This window comes from Mirounga leonina, unplaced genomic scaffold, assembly GCF_011800145.1.
Source record: "Mirounga leonina isolate KUSES-001 unplaced genomic scaffold, KU_Mleo_1.0 Mir_154, whole genome shotgun sequence".
NCBI lineage: Eukaryota > Metazoa > Chordata > Mammalia > Carnivora > Phocidae > Mirounga > Mirounga leonina.
In genome coordinates this window covers 29,786,028-29,798,921 of record NW_023270389.1, presented here as the reverse complement: position 1 = coordinate 29,798,921, position 12,894 = coordinate 29,786,028, and positions in this window count along the sequence as shown.

Below are 12,894 nucleotides of genomic sequence, written 5' to 3'. Positions count from 1 at the left end.
CCTGATGAACATGGATGCAAAAATTCTCAGTAAAATACTAGCAAATCGAATTCAACAGTACTTTAAATGAATTATTCACCACCATCAAGTGGGATTTATTCCTGGGCTGTAGGGGTCATTGAATATTTGTAAATCAATCAGTGTGATACACCACATTAATAAAAGGGTAAGAATCATATGATCCTGTCAATAGATACAGAAGAAGCATTTGACAAAATACAGCATCCTTTCTTGCTAAAAATCCTCAACAAAGTAGGGATAGATGGAACATACCTCAATATCATAAAGGCCATATACCAAAGTCCTATAGCTAATGTCATCTTCAATAGGAAAAAATGAGAGCCTTTCCTCTGTGGTCAGGAACAAGACAGGGATGTCCACTCTCACCGTTACTATTTAACATAGGACTGAAAGTCTTAGCCTCAGCAATCAGACAACAGAAAGAAATGAAAGGCATCCAAATCAGCAAGGAAGAAGTCAAACTTTCACTATCTGCAGACAACATGATACTCTATGTAGAAAACCCAAAAGACTCTACCAAAAAATTGCTAGAACTAATACATGAATTCATCAAAGTTGCAAGATATAAAATCAACATGCAGTAATCTGTTGCATTTCTACACACCCATAACGAAGGAGCAGAGAAAGAAATCAAGGCATCAATCCCATTTGCAATTGTACCAAAAACAATAAGGTAACTACAGAGGTAAAACATATGTACTCTGAAAACTAGAGAACACTAATGAAAGAAATTAAAGAGGACACAAAGAAATGAAAAAGCATTCCATGGATTGGAAGAACAAACATTGTTAAAATGTCTATATTACCCAAGGCAATCTACACATTTAATGCAATCCCTATCAAAATACCACCAGCATTTTTCACAGAGTTAGAACAAACAATCCTAAAATTTGCATGGAATCACAAAAGACTCAGCAATTCTGAAAAAGAAAAACAAAACTGGAAGCATCACAATTCCAGCTTTCAAGCTCTATTACAAAGCTGTAGTCATCAAGACACTATGGCATAAAACTGGCATAAAAACAGACACACAGATCAATAAAAGAGAAAAAGAACCCAGAAATAGACCCACAACTATATGGTCAACTAATCTCTGACAAAGCATGAAAGAATATCCAATGGACAAAAGAATGTCTCTTCAACAAATGGTGTTAAGAAGACTGGACAGCAACATGCAAAAGAATGAAACTGGACCACTCTCTTACACCATACACAAACATAAATTCAAAATGGATAAAAGGCCAAAACGTGAGACAAGAAACCATCAAAATCCTGGAGGAGAACACAGGCAGAAACCTCTTTGACCTCAGCCATAGCAACTTCTTATTAGACATGTCGCTGGAGGCAAGGGAAACAAAAGCAAAAATGAACTATTGGAAATTCATCAAGATGAAAATCTTCTGCACAGTGAAGGAAACGATCAACAAAGCTAAAAGGCAGGGTGCCTGGGTGGCTCAGTAGGTTAAGCGTCTGCCTTCAGCACGGGTCATGATCCCAGCGTCCTGGGATCAGGCCCCACATCAGGCTCCCTGCTAAGCAGGGAGCCTGCTTCTCTCTCTATTCCTGATCTCTCTCTCTCACTCTCTCTCTCTCAAATAAATAAAATCTTTTAAAAAAATACTATCAATGTAATTATTAATATGTCATTCTATCATTGCTAATGACTAAATATGTGTGTAAATATGTGTGGTATATGTGTATAACTATGAAACTTTCTATTATTTTTATATTCATGTCCTACTGAGCATAGTGCTATGACAGGGAAGGCACACTTAGATGTTAAAAATGACACACAAATGGACATAATGCTTGCTACTGTCAAAATGACTGAGAGCAGGTAAACTCATTTCTAGTGAGAATCCATACATCAGTAGAGATTTCTTTAAACTACATATAAACCTCTGCATCATGTCAGCCCCCACTCCCTATAGCATCTAGTTAATGATGCTATAATTAGCATCATTGATAAGGTTTATCAGGAAAATACTTGATCATTTAGCAAGATGAAAAAGGATATCTTGGTGGCAAATCTTAAGGTTTCTGAAAAAGATTGTTCTATTTCAAATTATCTTTGAGAAAAAGACAGTAAGTAAAATTAATGATGTCAGGAAGGTAACTGCCAAGAGAAGTAAAGTTGCTTTCAGAAATATCCAAAGCTGGAGGCTTTTGATTCATGTTTAATCACACAGAAAAAAATGAACTAAATCTTACTAAAACTGAACTAAAATCTTACTTAAAGTAACTCCATTTAATAATTCTACTCAATATAAAATCATCAATGCTTGTCCATGGAAGAATGGGTCTCTACTACTTGCTCAGAATTTTATAACAGCTTTATTGATATATAATTCACATATCATACAATTCATTCATTTGAAGTGTGTAACTCAATGGATTTTAGTATATTCGCAGATATGTGCAAACACCACTAAGGTCAATTTTAGAATATTTTTATTACCAAAACAAAAAACAAAAAAACCCTGTACACTTTAGCTATCAACCCCCATTCCTCCTCCCTCCCCAGCCCTAAGAAACTATTAATTTACTTTCTATCCACATAGATTTATGTACTAGGGTTTCATATGAATGGAATCATGATATCATGATATATGGACTTTGTGACTATTTTTTTTCCACTTACTATAATGTTTTTGAGGTTCATCCAAGACATAGCATGTATCGGTACTTCATTCCTTTTGTGCCTAAATAATATTCCTTTGTTTGGATATACATTTCATTTACCTATTCATCCACTGGTGCACATTTGGGTTGTTTCCACTTTTTGGCTACTATGCATAATGTTGCTATAAACATTCACGTACAAGTTTTTGTGTAGACATGTCTTTTCATTCCTTTTGAGTACATACCTAGAGTGGAATTGCTGGATCATATGAAAACTCGATCTTTAATTTTTTTAATTGAGGAATTGCCAGACTGTTCTCCAAAGCAGCTGCACCATTTTACATTCCCACCAGCAGGGTAAGAGGGTCTGATTTCTCTACACCTTCATCAAAACTTGTTATTATCTGATTTTTTTTTTTAATGTTACCATCCTAGTGGGTATGAAATGGTATCTCATGATGGTTTTGATTTGCATTTTCCTGATGATTAATAATGTCAAGCATCTCTACACGTGCTTATTGGTCATCTGTATATCTTCTTTGGAGAAATATCTTTTCAGGTAATTTACCCATTTTTTAATTGGCTTTTCATTTTATTATTGAGTTGAAAGAGTTCTTTATATTTCTCAATACAACATCCTTATCAGATACATGATTTACAAATACTATAGTATGGATTGTCTTTTCACTTTCTTTTTTTCCAGCTCTGTTGAGATATAATTGGCATATAACATTGTGTAAATTTAAAATATACAATGTGATAATCTGATACACACATATATATTGTTAAGTGTTTACCATGTAAGATTACTTAATACATCCTTCACCCATCTAATTACCATATTTTTGTTATTGTTGTTAAAATGAGAACATTTAAGATCAACTTTCATAGCACCTTTCAAGCATACAATACAGTGTCTTTAACTATAATCTCCATGCTACACCTTAAATCTCCAGAACTTACTCATCTGATAACTGAAAGTTTGTACCCTTGATCAACATCTCCCCATTTTCCCCACCCCTGGTAGCCATCAATTCATTCTCTGATTCTGAGTCTGACACTTTTAGGATCCACATATAAGATCATATAGCTTTTATCTTTCTCTGTTTAACTTATTTCACTTAGCAAAATGCCTTCAGGTTTATACATGTTTCCTTCATTTTTATCGTCGAATAATATTGCATTGTTCATATATATCACATTTTCTTTTTTTTAAGATTTATTTGACAGAGAGAGACACAGCAAGGAAGGGAACACAAGCAGGGGGAGTGGGAGAGGGAGAAGCAGGCTTCCCGCCGAGCAGGGAGCCCGATGCGGGGCTCGATCCCAGGACACTGGGATCATGACCTGAGCCGAAGGCAGACGCTTAACGACTGAGCCACCCAGGCGCCCCTATATCACATTTTCTTTATCTGCTCATCTATTGATGAGCACTTAGGTTGTTTCCATATCTTCTTGTGAATAATGCTGCAATGCTGTAATGAACATGGGAATGCAGATCTCTCTCCAAGATGGTGATTTCATTTCCTTTGGATATATACCCAAAAGTGGGATTGCTTGATCATATGGTAGTTTAATTTCTAATTTTTTGAGGACCCTACATACTGTTCATAGTAGCTACACCAATTTACATTCCCATCAACAGTGTGCGAAGGTTCTCTTTTCTCCACATCCTCACCAGTATTTGTTATCTCTTGTCTTTTTGATTATAGCCATTCTAACACGTGGGAGGTGCTATCTCATAGTGGTTTTGATTTGCATTTCCCTGATGATTAGTGATGTTGAGCATCTTTTCATTTACTTCTTGATCATCTGTATGTCTTCTTTGGGGGAAAAAAAAAGTCTATTCGGGTCTGTTGCCCAGCTTTAAATTGGATTATTTGTTTTTTTGTTATTGAGCTGTAGGAGTTCCTTATATATTTTGGATATTAACTTCTTATCAGATAGATGGTTTACAAATATCTTCTCCCATTCTATAGGTTGCCTTTTTGTTGATTTTTCTTTTGCTATGCAGAAGCATTTTAGTTTGATACAATCCCACTTGTTGACTGTTGCTTTTGTTGTTTCTGCTTTTAGTGTCATATCCAAAAAATCATTGCCAAAACCAATGTCAAAGAGCTTTTCCTCTATGTTTCTTTCTAGAAGTTTTACTGTTTCAGCTCCTATGTCTAAATCCTTAATGTATTTTGACTTAATTTTTGTAAATGGTCTATTATAAGGGTCCAATTTCATACTTTTGCATTTGGATATCCAGTTCTCCCAACACCATGTATTGAAGAGACTATTCTTTACTGATTAAGTATTCTTGGCTCCATATCAAATATTAATTGACCACCTACATGTGAGTTATTTCTGGGATCTCTATTCTGTTCCATTGATCTGTTTTGTTTTATTTGCCAGTACTGTACTGTTGTGGTTACTATATCTATGTAATATAGTTTGAAATCAGAAAGCACGATGCCTCCAGCTTTGCTCTTTCTCAAGATTTCTTTGACTATTTGGGGTCTTTTGTAGTTCCATACAAATTTTAGAATTGTTTTCTTTTTTCTGTTTTTGTGAAAAATGCCATTGGAATTTTGACAGGGATTGCATTGAATCTATAGATGACTTTGAACAGTATTGAAATTTTAACAATATTCATTCTTCTGATCCATAAACATGAGACATCTTTCCATTTACTTGTGTCTCTTAAATTTCTTCCATCAATGTCTTACAGTTTTTTGGTAGAGTCTTTGAGATTTTCCACATATATAATCTTGTCATCATCAAACAGAGACAACTTTACTTCTTTCTTTCCTATTTGGATGTCTCCTACTTCTTTTTCAAACTTTCACCATTGAATATGAGGTTAGCTGTGGGTTTGTCATATACAGCCTTTATTATGTTGAAGTATGCTCCTTCTATACCCAGTTTCTTGAGAGTTTTTATTATGAATGGATGGGGAAACTTGTCAAATGCATTTCCTACAACTATTCAGATGACCATACAATTTTTGTTTGTGTATGCTGAACCATCCTTGCATCCCAAGGATAAATCTCATTTGACCACAGTATATGATTTTTTAATGTACTGTTGAATTCAATTTGCTTGTATTTTGTTGAGAATTTTTACATCTATATTCATCAAGGATATTGGCCTGTAGTTTTCTTATAAGTAGCCTTATCTGGCTTTGGTATCACTGTAATGTTGGCTTCATAAAGCAAGTTTGGGAGTGTTCCCTTCTTTTTAATTTTTTGAAAGAGATTGAGAAAAAATGGCATTAATTCTTCTTTAAATGTTTTACAGAATTCACTTGTGATGCCATCTGGTCCTGGGCTTTTTTTTGTTGTTAAGAGGTTTATTATTGCTATTCAATCTCTTTACTCATTATTAATCATGTTTACCAATGTTTGTGTATTTTTATATTACTAATTAGTATCCTTTCATTTTGGTCTTAAGAACACCATTCAGTGTTTCTTATAAGGCAGGTCGAGTAGTAATATACTCTCTCAGCTTTTAGAAGGGTAATTTTGCCAGTTAAAGTATTTTTGGTTGGCAGGTTTTTTTTTTTTCTTTTAGCACTTTTAATATATCATCTTACTCTCTCAATTTTGGGAGTTCCCTGGTATGAAAAAATACGTGTTTCTTTTGATGCTTTTATCTCTTTATCTTTGATTTTAGATATTAATGTGTCTTGAAGAAGATTTTGGATAATTTTTGGGTGACCTATTAGCTTCATGAACTTGGATGTCTAAATTTTTTTCCAAGTTTGGGAAGTTCTTAGCCATTATTTTTTTAAGCTTTCTGTCTCTTTCTCCCTCTCTTCTCCTTCTGAAATTCCAACAATGCAGAGATTAGAGTATCCCATAAGTACTGCAGGCTTCCTTCATTATTCCTTTTGTTTTATTTTGATTTGGGTTCTCTCACTAGATACTTTCCAATGATCTGTCTTCAAGCTCACTGATTCTTTCTTCTGCTTGGTGAAGCTTGATATTGAAGATTTCTATTGAATTCTTCAGTTCAGTCATTGTTTTCTTCAGCACCAAAATTTCTGTTTGGTTCTACTTTATGTTTTCTATCCCACGTTGAACTTCCCATTTTGTTCTTGCATTGTTTTCCTGATTTCATTATTTAACTGTGTTTTCTTGTAGCTCTCTGAACATCTTTAGAATAATTATTTTTATTTTTTTATGTTTACCAGTTTATTAAAGGATATGATAAAGGATAGAGATGAACACCTAGATGGAGAGATACATAGGGTGAGGTCTGGGTAGAACAATTATTTTTAATTCTTTGTTAGGCAATTCACATGTCTTCGTTCTTTAGGGTCAGTTTCTGGAAGTTTACTGTGTTCCCTCAGTAGTGTCATGTTTTCTAGATTCTTCTTGAGGCTTCTCATAGGTGTCAGCGCATCTGAAGAAGCAGTCACCTCTTTCAGACTTTATGGACTGACTTACATAAGGAAATAATTTCACCTGCAGGTGTGGGCACACTAGAACGTAATGTGACTGTAGGTCTGGCGGAACAGGGCACCAAGTGCAGGGGGTGTGGCAGTTGTATGTCTGGGGAGGTGTAATGTCTCAATGGCTAGGCTACGGAAATCTATATCAACAACTGTATATTCTTTGGTAAGCATTGCAGAGGGTCCACAGTGGTTACAAGGCCTATTCTGGTCTTTAGCAGTCCCTCTAGGTCTAGCAGCTAGGGATCAATGCAGGCAAATGGTGGTGGCCAGAGTCAGTGACATGCCCACACTCAGCTGAGGGCACTGCTATAGGTGATTGTATAATGGCAGGAGTCAAATGTAGACACATACATATAGTGACTATGGTTAAGGCCAGCATCAAGGGTCAGGGACAACTGTGGATGCACTGGCAGCTCCAGAGGCCCTAGCTATTGGTGTTTACTCCTTTGGCTGCAGGGTCTCATCACAGGCACAGACATGACAGGGGAAGCCAGTGATAGGAGTAAGGACAGCAGGGTGCAAGCAAACAGCTGAATGTAGCTGCAGGTGAGCCCAGCAGTGCAAGCCAGTGATAGGAGATCTGGACCCCAAAGTAGCTGTCAGGGTCTTGGCTATTGACATGGACTTCTGTGGCTGCTGTGTCTCCCCACAGGCATGCACATGGCAGTGGAGACTGGTATAGGAGTCAAACTGGTGGAGTATCAGTGCACAGGTAGAGGGGCTAGCCCCAAGCATGTGCATAGCAGTGGAGATTAGCAGTCTACATTAACATCTTGTACTTGTGCAGCTGCAGAAGCTAGGGCTGGCTGCTGGTGCACTCCAATGGTGGTGAGGCAAGGCTGGGGAGTAGGGAGGGATCCAGGTGACTGGCATCTACAAACACAAAAGTCTGGGAGGTGAAAACCAGTGAAATCTGCAGGGGGCCCCAGTGGCTGTGCTGATCACTGGTTTCTTCAGTGGTGAAAGCTGCTGGTATCCTCTGCAGAGTAGGTCTCTGTGAACTGTGATAGTTTCCACTGCATGGCTGATACTGGTAACCCCTGCCTGCCTTTCTTTTTCCCAGGCATTCTGATGTCTCGGCTATGATCTCTGGCTGAGCAGAAACCAAACCCAGAAAGACTAAGGAAGCTGGTTACTCACCCCATTCTCCCTTTCTTAGTGAGGGGAACTCTTGAGCTGGGGAGTTCCCTCATGTTGCCAAGCAGTACTAGCCTCAGGGATGGGATGATGCAGGCAAAATGAAGCTGTTCTTCCTTCCTGTTTTATGCAGTTATTCTCAGGTTTTTTGTTCCACTGTGCTGCTAAAGTTTTTTAAATGGACTCCTGAGCTCTGCCAGAGCTGTTTTTAATCTTAGGTAGCTGTCTCATTGTTGATCTTTGTTGGGGGAAAGAGGCTGGGTTCTCCTATTCTACCTTGGCAACATCCTGTTTGTTTCATCTTTTCACTTTCTTGATAGTGTACCTTGAAGCACAGAAGTTTTTAATTTTGATGAGGTCTAATATAGATATATATTTTTTTCTTTTTGCTGCTTGTGCTTGTGGGGTCATATTTGAGACTCTTTTGTGAAATACCAGTTTGTGAAGATTTACTCCTGTCTTCTTCTAGGATTTTTACAGTTTTAGCTCTCATAAATTTTGCTTAGAATTATTGAAAAATGGGTTCAAGATATGTATTTTATCTCTAATCTCATCTTAGCTTTGTCCTAAATAACCTTGCCTTTAATTCCTATATCCTTCTTCCTAGAATGAACTTCACTTTGAACTCATCAAAATAATTTTTTTCCTTCATGATATCACCAGTTTGCTTAAGTCATTAGATAATTTAACAGAAATTCAAATCAAATCTCATACCCAGGATGACAGAATGCAAAGCCTGGGTGCTCACAAACTAGCTGATGAAAGAAATAAAGCTGTGGGAACACTGCTAGAGATTGAGAGCTAAGACCATAGGAAGACACATTGTTTTGGTTAATATTGGTTCAAAACAGGGCACATGATGAGCCATGGTGGGCTGGGGTATGGGGACACAAAATAAGACCTGGTAAATGGTGATGCAGGGACACAAGTGAGCCATGGTGGATGAAGGTAGGAGGGACATAAAATGAATTATATTGGTTGAGGGTAGGAGGGACACAGGATGGGCCTTGGTGAGTGAGGGTATGTGGGATGCAGGATGAGCTACAGTGGGTACGGGTGGAGGGGCTTCTGTGAATCTAGTTAAAGAAAGCAGAGCTAGGAGGAGTGAGGAGGAATGACACATGGAGGAAAAGACACATGTGGACATTCTTTGACAAGTCCTTTGACTAGAAACTGGGAGTGAGGATTGTGTCCTCTCCCTTATGGGTTCCCTGACCATCATCTTCTTAACCTTACTGGATAGAATTTATTTGGTGGGTCAGAGAAAGAAATAATTGTGTAGGAAATGGTATTTAATTAGAAAGAATCCTCCTCTAAATTATACATGAATGTCTCATCAAATTCTAAGATACAGTGGTTAATTTTATAATTAAAACTTCAAAGCAACATTTTTTTAAGTTGTAATTTATTCCCATGCATGCACTGTCCTTCTACATTTCCTTTGTTTCCAGTGCACAATTATAATATATTGAACTTCCACACAATTACACTTAAAATATGTAGCGTATTGTTTACAGTATTTATTAATGGCAGGTTTGATGTTTGCAAATAGCCAAGTTATTCAGCTCCAAATGTCCTTACTAAAGTAGGCAATCAAGCTGCACAATGTTGTTTTGATAAAAAAGAAAAAAATTAATTTATTCATGCATTGATCCATTTACTCATTTAATAAATATTTCTGAGTACCTGGTATGTGCCAGGCCCTGTCTAGGTGTTGGGGACATGGCTAGGAAGAACAAAGTGCCTTTTCTCAGGGAGCTTACACTCAAAATGGGGAAACAGAGAATAAAATATCAGACATTGGTAAGTTCAAGGAAGAAAGAATGAGGGATTAGAATGAAAACCCTACTTTAGAATTAAAACTCTATTTTAAGTAGGGTGGATGGTCAAAGAAGCCTTCTCTGATGAGGCAACAAGTGAAGGGACAGTGAAGGAAAAAATGATAGTGTTTTCTGCTTATACATTAACAGTCCCATTCATTCAATATGCTGGCTACACCTCTCAATTCGCTAAACATCAATTTCACTATTACAGTGTATTACCATAGCACCCTTTCTTAATAAATAAGCCTGAGTCCTTAGAAATATTTTCCATTCACCCAGGAAACCAAACTGATTTTCAGACATTTCCACCACTTTGTCCAAGCTGCAACAATATGGAAGTGTTTTATTTCATTAAATACAGATAGATAATCACAAGTAGGATTTGAATTTTATTACTAGCCTTCTGCCTTACTAGTTATAGTTTTCTGAAAGTGTTAAGAAAAGTTACCTAAAATGAAAACACAGAGCTTACTAGAAATTTTAAAAAGCATTCATTTCACTTTCTCACTTTTCTCAACTTATCTGAGAAAGATATCTGTCTGATCCTTTGTCTAATCATTTCTTTAAATTTCCCAGAAGAGACTCCCCTCCTTCTTATCCTATGCCATAAATAAGGACATAACTAGTAACAGACACTTTGGCCAACTGAAATCATTATTTTGGGTTTTCTAAAACGTACATGTTAGATACACTCCTCAAACAACAAATTATTTGAGAAAAGCTCGATTCTGCAACTCTCCTTTGTTCAAAGTCTATCAAGTCACCATTTCCACTGAGGACTCAATTACTGCCAGAACCGTTTCATCCGTTGCAAATTGCAGTAGGCAGAAATTTGGCTCTCAAAATTTTAGACAGATGCACATTTCAAAGAATTCTTTTTTGTCTGAAGATGCATTAACTATTTTCTGATTCAAGAGCTGAAATGAATTTGTATATTTGAGAGGAGAAATAAACTTTTATGTTTCCCACCCTCTAAACTTAAATTCAGAACAATTGCCTCACGCAGCGGTTTTGAAATTCTACTAACTTGATATGTACCAGTATATTTATAAATGGAGTAATGGAAGCAGATATTTTAAATCATTATTATATTCTGGAACTTGTAGAAAATGTGCCCCTGACTTGTAACTATCACTGCCACCTAACTAGGGTTTTGGCTGCAGTTAGTGGTTATTTTAAGATGTGGTCTTGTGTATAACTGATGTGATAGTATGCTATTTTCTTTTTTACGTGTCTTTGTTCCTCGTTCCACGCCATATGCCTTCCACTCATTCTGTGCCTTCAGAAAACACCAGGAGCCTTGAAGACAGAGGAAACCGGGAGTTACAGAAAGGAACAAAAGAAGTCCTGATTTGTAGCCATGTCACAGACAAGTGGTACTGAAAGAAATTACAGAAATAGTTATAGGTGGGTTTTGCTTTATTATTTACAGTAAAATGGGCCCATTTTTTATCTAAACTATCACAATACAATCTTACTATGGGAAAATTACCTCACTGCCTTTCTATAGATGCGGTTTCTTTGCATCCATATTTAAATAGAAATAAGCATAGATAAAGGGTTGAGAAAGATTTGCTGCATGGATTGTACTGATTTTCAACATTTGCTTGATTAGTATAAGCGCACTCCCAAACAAAACTGAATCTCATTCACATCCTATTCTTTTCTCCACCAAAGATATCATCTCTAAAATTATTTGCTTTCCATGAGGAAGTCTATGGTAAAGAAATATAACTCAAGAGAGAAACCAAGCAAATAAAACCCTAAGGTAAAAAGGAAGAATAAAAGGCTAATTTTTTTCATATACATTTTAATTCGCACCTCCCCATTCTGCAAAGCAGCAAATAGCTTTGCACCTCACTTAAAATTCCAGGATAGGTACACTTGATTTTATTTGCCCCCAACCACAGACTAAGTAAGAAACCATTGATGATGCCACAGGAAAGCAGGGTTGGGTTTGTAAACTGAAGTCAATTCTCCCTACTAACAAAACATCAGGAACGCATTGGTACCATGTTGATGCCCACCATAAAATATTATTGGACATATTTTAAACATGTCATCCTTAAAACAGGAGGTTTTTTTCTTCCTGAAAATATAGAAATCACCGATTTTTTTTAAATGACCCTTTTATTCAATCTCTTCCTCCTTGTTTAGGACCTATCTTTATGCTTCAAATGTGGATGATAGATTTATAAATCTCTTCTCTCCACATAACTAATTGTGAAGTGGAATCTGGAGTGGGGGTGGGGACGGGGAAATCAGTTACTCAAACCATTCTGAATCTCTCAAGACTTCATTACTAAGCACTCCATATACTTTGCATACATCTCATCAAGCATGAAAAATTATTCAGGTTTGTTCAGGAACATGATATTTCCTCATTTCTACTTACAAGCAGGTTTTTTTTTTTTTTTTGCACTCTCTAAAAAATCATTAACAGAATTTTGTGAACTGCCCAGAGGACCCCTAAATCCAACTTAATTTGAAGTTGTACATCCTGTTCCTTAAGCAAGGAATGTTTGGGTATTACCAGTATACTGAAAGATAGATGAGATGTGCTCATGGCAATACAGCTTTTAACCTTTCCTCTCCTCTACCATGACGGGGGTGAATTACCGTAAATGATGGGTACCCTGTCTGCAGTGTGGACAATTGATTTGACCTGACTGCCTCCAAAGCTCTAATGGACTTTGTGGCCAAATCCCCCGAGATATAAAATATGTCTAAGTGAATTGGGGCAGGTTAAAGAACAGACCTGCTTTTCATTGCAGGCTCTAGCTCTAATACATCTCCCAGTTGTTCAGGGCAAAAGATTAAAAATGATCAATACTCAAATCATTTTTT